At 35.1% G+C, this 11,893-nt stretch overlaps 1 non-coding gene across 1 annotated transcript; it reads right to left on the bottom strand.

The window, feature by feature from the left end:
* Positions 1–11,021: 11,021 nt before the first annotated feature.
* Positions 11,022–11,127, bottom strand: LOC115715376 (small nucleolar RNA R71). The gene has a single exon (XR_004011251.1). It is a non-coding gene; the product is annotated as a small nucleolar RNA R71 (small nucleolar RNA).
* Between the last annotated feature and the right edge of the window lie 766 nt (positions 11,128–11,893).

Raw genomic sequence — 11,893 nt, 5'->3', positions numbered from 1 at the left:
ATATTATGACTAATATGAGTTGGGAGACATTACATTACATTGGGAATCTTGAAATGTGTGAACCATAAACATAGCCTGGAGGAATATAACTATGAAGGGTACCTATTTGGTAAAATGAGTCACTGGGATGGGAGTAAGTACATAGCACTTGGCTGGCTCTTTACTAAAATTTAAATTTGTTGTGTTGAATATAATATAGGCATAATTTCTATTTTATTTTCATTTATTGCAAAGTACATTGGAGTTGGGTTTTGCAGGAAATTTGTATGTATAATATATAATAATAGAGCTCTCATAATAATATTGTAGTTAAGTCAAGGTTGAGTTTCCTACCCAAAAAAAAAGTCAAGGTTGAATTTTTACATTTTACACAGGTAGCTGTGTGTGTTACATGGTTGGAAAGGTGACATTAATATTATGAGGGCTCACACTTTGTTTTCAATTACTTTTTTTTTCTTTTTGTCTTTTTTTGGATTCACTCTACCAAATCAACTCAGGCATTTGACCATAATACACTTTTATTCTTTTCCTTTTTTTTTTCGCTATCATGACAAAGTGAATATTGCAAAAGAAATTATAAAGAGAAATTTGCACATAAATACTTAATTTATTTGTTGTAGGGTAGGCATCCGATCCAATTTAATCTTTTTTCTTCATCCGATCTAATCTAATTAGTAATTGGAAAAATATAAAAAAAAATACGTAAAAAAACTAAGTATCACTTTTTATTTAAATTTAATACTTCATAAATATACTGTTTTTACAAGTGTATTGTAGCTAAAAGTTTTAAATAATTAAAACAATAACATTTCTAAGTAATAAAATAAAACAAAATATTATGAAAATAAATACACTAAACAATTAAGGTGGCGTTTGGTTGGAGGTAATGAAATGGAATGGAATGGAAAGGAAATAATTGTTATTCCATTCCTTTGTTTGGTTGCATTTTAAAGTATTGGAATAGCATTCTAATGGAATGCTTTTCCACCATTTTGGTGGAATGGCTATTCCATTTTAAAAAGAAAGGAATGATCATTCCAATGTAACAAGAAAAAAAATTTAATGATTTTTTTATCATTTTTTTTATGCATTTTAAATTTTATTCCATTCCATTCCTATTCCCATTTCCATTCCCATTCCCATTCCTATATTTTCATTCTTTCCAACCAAACGCCTCCTAAGTGTTACAAATTCAACATACAAAAAAAATTTAATAAAAATATAATAAATATTTATTATATTTTTCAATATTTTTTATCATATAAATAATTTTTTAATATATATAAATGTAATTGGATTGGACCGGTTTTTAATTGGATTTTGAGATTGACATCCAATAACCGATCTAATCCAATTAGAATCCAACTTTTAGCATCCAATCCAATCTAATTGTAATTGGATATCCAACTTTTTGTAATTGGATTGGAATTGATCGGTTCGATTCAATTGAATTGGATTGGATGATGCCCACTCCTAATTTGTTTTGTTATTAATAGATATTTAATTCTTAAAAATTGCACCATAAATACTTAAAATCTTATCTTTCAAAACTTCTATTGATACATATTCTATTTCATTAGTTTATTGGCCACGTGTACCTTCAGATTGAACACTATTTTATGTTTTTTATTTTTCAAAATTATTTTAAATAAAATATAATTTATACAAACTAAATAAACCAAAACATTAATATAAGAAAAAAAACTAAAACAAAAAAATAAATTAGAAGAAACTAAAAGTCAAATACTTATATAAAAGAAAAACTCAGATAGCATCTTCCCTTGGCAATTGAGATCACAAACCTTAGAAATGCATCTTCCCTGACATCAAATCCCAAACATCAAAGCTTCCTCCCACCAGTCAAAGCACCCCCTGAAATTGTATCCTCCCATCAGTCGAAGCACCCTCCGAAATTGAATAGGAAACCCAAATTGACTCGAGGTCCCAACTGCGAAATGTTGCTAAAATAATGTTGTTTTTATTAGTTTTTGAATTGGTTTGTCATGTATGTGTTGACTCAAAAATCTAAATTAGACTTCTAAGTCACACCCGCTCGCTAAATTGGCGAGAATTAAAAGTAGTTAAGTAATTATAAGAAAGACATAACAAATTTATAGTAATTCACTCTCTGTATCTACTTCGAGTTTTTATTTCTCACGTGATGGTAATTACAAAAAAAGACTAAGTGTCAGAAGCTCTAATTTCTAGAGAGAGAAGCTCTGACCTTGTGGGTAGTTTTCTGAATGTGAATTTTAAGCTTATGGAGCTCTCCTTTGATAGGTGAAGGAGGCCCACAAAAATAGGGAAAATACAAATAAGATATTTTTGACCATTGATGATGATATAACGGTAAAAAATTAGCTCTTGGCGGTAATAGCCATTTTTCGGAGCATGATAGGCCCCATTGTAGGTAACCCGGAGCTTATTTTTGTAACTCCTTTAGGAGTGAATTTTGATGACAATAGCTTCAGAATTACAATTAGAGTGTGAGACTCAACTTGATATATCATTGAATTAGCTTTACAATGCAAATTGAATCACATTAATAGGATCAATATTGAGTGAGTTATGGTTGTTTTACTGAAGGAAGATCATGACCCAGTGCCCAAGTTGACATCCAGCACCGAGGTTTGACATCCCTGTTGCCAAGTTGACATATGACGTCAACCTCGACGCTGGGTAAGTGTAAAAACATCCAAGGGATGTACTTTAAGATGCCTAAGAGATATTTTGACATCACTTAGTCAATTTTTGTGCTAGGCAAAGTTGGTCACCAGTTCTTAGAGATGTTTTTGTTCTGCAGAAATGAGAGATCGAAACTCTTCATTTTCGAGTGAGTTGGAAATAAGAAATGCAAAGTTATGAATTTGACTTCTCTGACTTCATAGATCTTTGTTATTGTGAAAACTAGATGAACTTTCCAAACGCCATCAGAATTGGATAAGCAGAACCCAGCACACCAGGCCTTTTGCCAACCTGGGTGTTGGGTACTTACTCCCAAGCTCTCGGGATCTTGTTTTTGATACTCTTAAGTAGGGGTGTTCACAAAGTATCCGATCCAATCCAATCCGCACGGTCCAATCTAATCCAATCCGCAAAATGCGGATATCCGCACTTGTGCGGATTGGATTGGATTGAAAAATCTAAAATCCGCACTTGTGCGGATTGGATGTTGTTTGACCTCAAAAAGTAACCGATCCAATCCAATCCGCACTTAATTATATATATTTTTAAAAAATTATAATATATAATATATATTAATTAAAAAAAGACACAAACTTCTAATTTCTTAATCTTTTTTAGTAATATATTAAGTTGGTGCATTTTATTTATTTTGTAATAAAAAAGACAAGAAAAATAATTCTTATTCATATAGACACATACACATAAAGTTTAAATATATATAGTAGCTTATTTATTTTAGTAATTAGACACATATATATTTTAGTGTAAATCTAAAGATAAGTATATATATATATTGATATATATGTATATTGGTTTAATTTGTATATAAATAGAGATGGAAATAGATTAGTATTGGAGATTAAGAAACAATAGTCTTTTTTTAATTTTTTTTCTATGAAATATTAAATAATTTATTATTAAAAAAGTAACCGATCCAAAATAACCGATCCAATCCGCACTATTGCGGATTGGATTGGATTGGATTTAAACTCTTATGTGGATCGGATTGGATCCAAAATATGAAATTCGCACTTAGCGCGGATTGGATGTTGTTTGACCAAAAAAATGCGGATTGGATCGGATGAACACCCCTACTCTTAAGGCTTTTAAACTTGAGGGCAAAACTCCCAGGATCTTACCCTTTTTTTACCATTCCAGATTCACTGGTTAAATCAAATTTGGCATTTGAGTAATTAAAGGCAGTGTCCCAGGTTGATTGTCAACCTGGGCGCTAGGCCCAACACCAAGTCAACCTAGGTGTTGGGCCCCGTTTCCAAGGGCTCAGTTTTGTGGGTTTTTCCTCAAGTTTTCTTAAATCTTCATTATTTCTAATGACGAAAAAAATTCCCTGAACACTTTTTTGTGAACTTGATTGGAAACAGCTTGACAATATGTCAACCTGGGTGACAATACGCCAACCTAGGTGCTAGGCCTAGCTCCATGTGTCAACCTAGGCGCTTGGTCCCAATTTTGTCCCTTTAGAAATTTTATTTTGTCCCTGAAAATATTTGAATCTCAATTTTTTTTATTTTTGGAGAAGATGCTCGAAAGAAATCTCAGAAAACACCATCGACAATGGCCTAGGTTGACAAAAATGTCAACCTGGGCGTAGGGCCAGTCCCAGGTGTTAACCTGGGCGATGGGTCCTATTTTTGGCACCCAGGAAGTGTTGTTTCTTCTTTGAAATGTCCTATTTTTGCATTTTTGATGAAAACATAGAAGATGAAAAAGTTGGATCTTTGATTCGATACTTGAAAGGCGCCAGATTAACAAATTGTGAACTTGGGCGCTGGTGCTCGGGGTCTCGGGTGCTCATAAATGAACTTACTTCGATTCTAATTCTAAAGCCTCAAATATATCTGTGGTATGTCTAGTTGATGTCTTAATGCAAGTTTTGGCCCTTTTGCACTAAGACGGTCCCAGAAATTGAAACCCTAGTTGGATATGTTAACCTAGGCATCGAGTGAAACCCTAGGTGCCTAGGTTGGCTTTCGGGTTGTAGGTTCGTGTAATTTTAGCTCCTGAGCCTTGGATTAGGTTCCTCCATGTCTTCATGGTATAGAATACTAAAGATAGTGAATTGGATTCAAGTTATTGAAGTCCAAACTTCCATTTCGAAGATCTTGAAGTCAACCTGGGCACAGGGCTAAGGTCCCTTTCCAAGTCGACTACTATGACTCGGGTATACTCAACTTTGTGATGTTATCCTTCATACCACATGTCAAATATTGATGTCTAGGTCACCAGTGAAAGTTTCCAAGTTAACATTTTCCCCCAAAGTTAACTTTACACTTGTGTAGAGTTGCCTTGATGATGTGAACCAAGCTCGTTTCGCTTGAAACTACTAGATGGGCATTAGTTTTGACATTCTTAGGCAATTGTATATGTTCTTCAAGTATTCCCAATTAAATTAGGACTTTCAAATTTTTTCCTTAGTCCTTGAGAATTTCAAAAATTAATTAACAAAGAAAAAGAGAAAAAATTTATCTTTTTTTTTCACTTATCTTTTACCTTTTTCTTTAAAAATTTGAAAATTTTATTATTATTTTTTTCATGGATTCAGGATTAATTGGATTGAAATCCTAATCCTATTAGTAGGTGCCATTCGAAATCAGAGAGAGAAAAGAAGAAGAGAAAAAAATTTGGTCTTTTGCTTATCGTTTATCTTGTTCTTTTAATTCTACAATTTTTCCTTAATTTTAATAGCATTAGGATTTTATGTTACCATTTAAATTTGGATTCCTATTCCTATTTGTATAAGAATTTCGAAATCTAGCTAAAAAGGAAGATATAATTATATCTTTTACTTGTCATTTACCTCTTCGTTAAAAGCTTTAAATTTAAAAGACTCCTATTAGCTTTAGGATTAGGAGATTGAACTCACATATAAATAAGTGAGTTGACAATAAAATTTTCACGCTTCCTCATTCATACTCCACATGCCTATAGCTTTTAGAGAGCACTTTGAAATCTCATCTTCATCAAGTCTTCAAGCATCCTTCATTTTAACATAGAAAAAATACACATTTTTTTCTTCTTCTTGATGCTAATTTTTTTCTTCTCCTCCTTTGTTGATCTTACTACAAATAATTTTTGACTCCCAAAGAACCTTTAAAATATTTCTTCTAAGATCTCCAAAAATTTAAAACACTTCTCTAGTGCCTTGAAAAATTCCTCCAAAATTGCTTTGACTTTTCCAACCCAATTTAGACTTTTCTTGAGTTGTAAGCAACTATGTTGTTGAGCTTGAGATGGCTAGGATGAAGAAAAGTAGAAGGTTTCCTGATGAATATGACCTCCATGTGGCTTAGTTCATTAGAGCTAAGCTAATTATGCATAAATCTAGAACATAGATAAGACGTGTGGTGGGAAGGTGATGGCAACTTAGCTTCTCAAAGCTGCCATTGAGAGTGATGATTTGAGAGATCATGTCTTCAGGATAAAGCCTCTTGTGTTTAAAACTCTTACTGAGCATCAAGCTCAATTGATACGAGATGATTACTATCTCCCTAAAATTGTTGTTCAAAAGCCACAATGCAGTGGTCCTAATTGCTCCTAAAACACTTGCTGTACTGATTGGTCAAGATTCCACATGAATGCAGGTGCTTAATTGCCCTTACATCCATGGTTCATATCCATAGCTGATTTCTTTGGTGTCTGCCCTTACCAGATAAATCCAAATGGCTATAGGATTCTTGTCACCTTTTTCATATTCTACTGCCTTAGAAACTGGCCTATTCCAACTCCTCGTGAAATAAACTTTCTTTGCAACTTGAAAAGGAGTCCAACCTGCAAAGAAGAAGGCTTCTACCATTTTCACCAATTTAGCCCATACATTAAAAAAATTACCAAAAGAAATTGTGACCTTTACCATCAGGAGTATTTCTATGCTCATGTTCTTCCGTCAAGACACACTACCTTCCAAAAAGTCGGCCCTTTCAAAAGATCAGATCCTCTTATTGACATGAAGAGGATAGTTAAAGTCATGTTGTTAAAAATTAAGGCATGGGAGAGAGATGGGTGATCTTTGTTTAGTAATGAAAATCTCTGAAAGAATGGTTTGATCATGTCATGCCAGCGTGTCTGTGCTGATACTTACTTTGCCGACAAATCTTGGACAAAGCCCCTTGAGCAAGATGATAAGGATGCTCATAGTACAACTGTCATCTTGTCTCAAACAGTGACGAAAGAAGTGTCTTCAATTCGAAATGACATAGAATATTTAAGGAGAATAATTGTGTTTTTAAACCAGGATTGTAATGCCATAATTAAAAATTGACTAATTTGGATTAAACTTATTTTATTATATTTATAAAATCTCGTAAGTCGAGATCCCAAGTTTAAAACTGTTGTTGAAAATATATACTAATATATAAAGTCACATAATATGTTTTTTACAAACTACAGGGCAACCATAAAATGAACTCAAAATATTGTACGAACGAAACCCTCGAGGTTGCGCTACAGCGATATGTACAATCCTTGCCAAGGCCTAACTCACTACTCCTCCAGCTTGGTTTTACCCTTACCTACACAAGGTAGCAAACTGATGAGTAGACTGACTCAGTAAGATATGCATAAAACATATATAAACAATGCAACACCGGCTTTATGCTTAAGCCTGAGCCCAAATTCTAAGCTCACCAAATGGTTAAGAACATTCTCAACAGAAGTACGACCATTGTACCACATGCACTAGAGTACCAACTCTGTACTCGTGTTGGTAGGGCCGACCGATGTACCACATGCACTAGAGTACCGACTTCGTACTCGTGTTGGTAGGGCCATTACTGTACTTTCAGGAATTACTAAGTGTTATACCCCAAGCACTACGTACTCTCTGGTGCTCATGTTGGTAAACCGTAACCTCCCTTAAAATCCTACATTGTACTAGCACCCTTAAAACTATATTTATTTCAGTGCTACTAGTGTAAACAAATAATAACATGCATTCATTCACACATATATACTTTATGCTAACCTTACCTTGTTTTCGTGCTTAGGTGTGTCGGTCAGCCTGAGTGGAATAGCTGCTCGACGTTTTACAGGGCCATACATCATAACATTAGTTAAATTGATAAGAGACACACTAAACACTTATCGGGGACTTAAAATCAAAACTAGAAATTTCCCTATCGGTGGATAACATGGCAACACCCTAAATATCATAAAAAGGGGAAAAACTAGGGTTGGCAAAACTGCCCCAACTTGTAGACCGATTTAGGTCACCCATCCTGAAATTACCCCAAGTCAAGAACACTTAAAACACTCGTGTTGGTCTGTAGGGTTAGTCATCAATCTAGGAAGCAGCCAAAGTGACATACTCGTGTATAAGAGCCATCACTCTGTGGGTATAAGGGCCTAATAGAGGCTTGAAGCAGGAAGTTACAAGGATGATGGAGAAGTTACCCTCACTCAAACTGCTCTGGAGAAGGATGGGGAATCAGTAGGTGGCTGATGCTCCATGCTATACAGCTAACTTTTTTATTTTATGTCTTTTTTGTTGTCCTAACCTCTAGTATTTTTTATTTGTAGACAATATGAGCTTCTTGGCTGCTATGACATCTTGTTCGAACTTAAAGAGAAAGATTTTGGTGCTGAAGAAAATTGAGCCTCTGATAAGGGAAGTGGTTCATGGCATCCCTTCTACTTCTACTTTTTTGAAGAAAAAGGTCAGGAAAAGGGGTAGAACTGCTGATTCTGCTTTTCCTGCTCAAGACTCTAGTAGGGAGAGGTCTAACATTACTGGTGCTAATAAGAGATCTTTGATTAATCTCTCTCCGGATGAAACTAAGCATAATATTCTGAGCTCAAGCTCATGATCTGGTGAAGAAATTACGTGAGCAAGGCTCCTGGCTTCTTGCTCATAGTGATACCTTGATTGGTGCTAAGGCTGAGAACATCATGTTGCATCAGTTAGTTAGCATCAAGCCTCTACACGTCATTTCTCAAAGATGCTTCACAAACATTTTTAGGGTAACTGTTTATCTTGTCTCCTTTTGGCTTAACTTTCTTTAGTTTAATCATCAACTGACACTATTTTCTTGTCTTCAGGCTTGTGTTGGTTATGCCTACACCATGGATAACAAACACAAGAAAGTTGTTGAGCAAGTTACCTCATAGACTTTAGGTTTTCTTGTGGTGAGTCGGGGCTAATTTCCTACCTACTAAAAGTAAATTCTTTTTCCTCAATCATTTGGGGTATGAAGGGAGCCTTTGTGCTTTCTATGAGACGTTCACGCCGTGGTTTCGTGGTGGTGGTTGTTAGGCTAATTTTAGTCTAAGTTTCGGGTCGTATTTTCAGGTAGTTTTCACTCTTTGTTTCTAGTTTTAGGGTTATTTTACACTTGTTTTCTTTTATTTCAGGTTTCTACGCTTAGAATGTATAAATTGGACAAATTTCAGAAAACAGTGATCTATAAAATAGAGAAAATTTTGAAAGAGAATAAAGCTAAAACTTAAAGCCTAAATTAGATTATGTTTTGATCAGATTTTGGACAAATTCAAAACATAAAAGTTTTAGATCTTTTTTTTAATCTTTCCAACGCATATTGAATCAGCTCATTTGGAGTTTGTATGAGAAAGTTATGCCTATTTTACTAAAAGAGGTCGAAGCAGAAAAAAATAAATCCTTCGCCGACGGGGATTGGTAGAGAGTTTTAGAAAGTGTGGACAACAACCTTCGTCGCGACGGGAAAATCCTTCGCCGCGACGAAGCATCAGTGACCGAATTTTTGGATAATTTCATAATTTCACGAATTTTAAAGATTAGACTTTGTTTAAAGAGAGGGGATTTCGTGAAAATTGATATTCATTCAGATTTGGAGCCCTAGAAACAAAGGAAGAGACTAGAAGAGCGGCTTGTGGCGACCCGGATCAATTGCTTCAACTAGTTCTTTCTCTTCTCTTTAATTTTTGTATGCTATTTTTTGTTTCAATTTTAATTATGGATTTGATTATGGATGTTATGAACTCAACTTCTATTTAGGGAGATGATGATTGTTGATTGACTTTATCTTTAGTTAATGATAATTGTTATTTCCCCTTTCTTGATTGTGAAATTTATCCATATTTGTGTTAATTACAAGTTTAAGATTGATCACCTTTTACATGCTCTATGATCTCAATTCAAAATCTGAAAAGTGAGAATTGAGAATGCTAAAATTGCATAAACTTGGTTTGGATGTGAAACGAAAGTATTTACATAGTCTTACTGACAATTAGATTATTGCGTAATGCTGATTATATGTTAGTCTAATTCAGAGATGATTAGATAACATGTAATTTAGGGTCTAAAAGATTTGAAAAGAGTTAGGTTAATTTTATATTCTGTCATTCACATTGAGATTGAGAGTAGTAATTAGCATTAACAATTGGGTAATTAAATCAACATGATTTTTTTTCTCTAATTTCTCATCCTTGATTAAACAACTTTATTGCTTTCTTTAATTTTCTTGAGTATCTTTATTTAAAACTTTATTAAAATTATTTTTATCTACCAAATAGGATCATAAATCTAGTTTAGCGGTATTCAGTTCACTTCCCCGTGGTTCGACCTCACCTGTGTGAGTTTACTACTTGATTACGTACACTTGCGTATTGTTCATATTTTTCGTAACAAGTTTTTGGCGCCGTTGCCGGGGAATTGTTTAAAAATTAATATTGCATAAGATTAGATTAAATTCTACTTTGGTTAATTTTTCTTGTTGATTGCTAACCTATTTCTTTCAACATTGTCTTAATCTATTTCAGGAATTGAAGGTGTATGTGACGTCAAGGACAAGGTGTCATATTGCCGATTGATCCTGAAATTGAAAAGACTTGTAGGAGTAACAAAAGAAACAAGAGGCAAGAAAGAGTTTCAGCAACTGCTGAAACCGAAGAAATCATGGCTGAGAATGCTAATGGGGGTAACAATGGAGGTAACAATGGTAATAATGGAGGTGTCGTTGAAGATCAAGCAAATGGTCGTAGTCTGAGAGATTACATTCTCCCAACTCTTACGGAGGTTCAATCATGCATCATGCTGCCCGTCATAGATGCCAACAACTTCGAGATTAAGCCTGCAATACTTCAAATAGTGCAGTCTTCAGTCCAGTTAGGTGGACTCCCCTTTGAAGATCCCAATTTGTACCTATCAAACTTCATGGAGTTATGTCAGACTTTCAAAGTCAATGGGGTTAGTGATGATGCCATTCATTTGAGACTTTTTCCATTCTCACTGAGAGAGCGAGCCAAGAGTTGGTTGATCTCCTTACCACCAAATTCTATAGCAACATGGACCGACTTGGCAACAAAGTTTCTGTCCAAGTTCTTTCCTCCAGCAAAGTCTGCTAAGCTACGAGGAGAGATTAATAACTTCTGTCAGCTAGATAATGAATCTCTCCATGAGTCTTGGGAGAGGTTCAAGGATCTTATCAGAAAGTGTCCTCATCACGAAATTGAGAAGTGGATACTGGTTCACAATTATTACAACGGGTTGGTTGGTAATACTCGAATCCTTATAGATGCTGCAGCTGGTGGAGCATTTATGAGAAAAAGTGCAAATGAGGCTTATGATTTGCTAGAGGAGATGGCCCTGAATAATCAGTAGTGGCCAACTGAAAGGAGTCAATCTAAGAAGGTGGCTGGTATGCGTGAGGTAGACGCCATCACCAAGTTGACAGCCCAAGTGGAGGCCTTGACGAAGTTGATGATTGCTCAGGTGAAACAGGCTCAAGTTGCTTGTGAGCTCTGTGGGGGTCCTCACACATATGACCAATGTCTGGTGGATTTGAATAGTTTGCCAATGGATCAAGCAAAATCCATTGGGAACTATTCTCAAAATAATAATTATGGGCACAAGCAACAAGGTGCCTACCAGCAGAGAAATCAGCCCCAACAAAAGCAACAACAGCCGCAACAACCAAATCCTAGTGGAGGCTTAAATATCCAAGCTGACTTATTGCTCCAATTCATGATGGAGACTAGAGCCTCTATTAAAACTCTAGAAACTCAGATGGAACAATTGGCTACTCAAGTGGCAAAATAAGTTTAAGGAAATTCACCTAGCACTAGTGAGGAAAAGGAAAAAGAGCAATGTCAAGCAATTTCCTTGAGGAGTGGAAAGAGTTATGAGGGACCTAGTGGCAAGCAACCAGTTGAAGATGGGGTTCAGGATCAACAGGCACACACACAGGCACCAAAGGAAAAGAAGACTACTGAGGGT

This window comes from Cannabis sativa, chromosome 4, assembly GCF_029168945.1.
Source record: "Cannabis sativa cultivar Pink pepper isolate KNU-18-1 chromosome 4, ASM2916894v1, whole genome shotgun sequence".
Taxonomy (NCBI): domain Eukaryota; kingdom Viridiplantae; phylum Streptophyta; class Magnoliopsida; order Rosales; family Cannabaceae; genus Cannabis; species Cannabis sativa.
The sequence above is the reverse complement of the archived record's forward strand: the minus strand, read 5'-3'. Positions and strand labels throughout refer to the sequence as shown.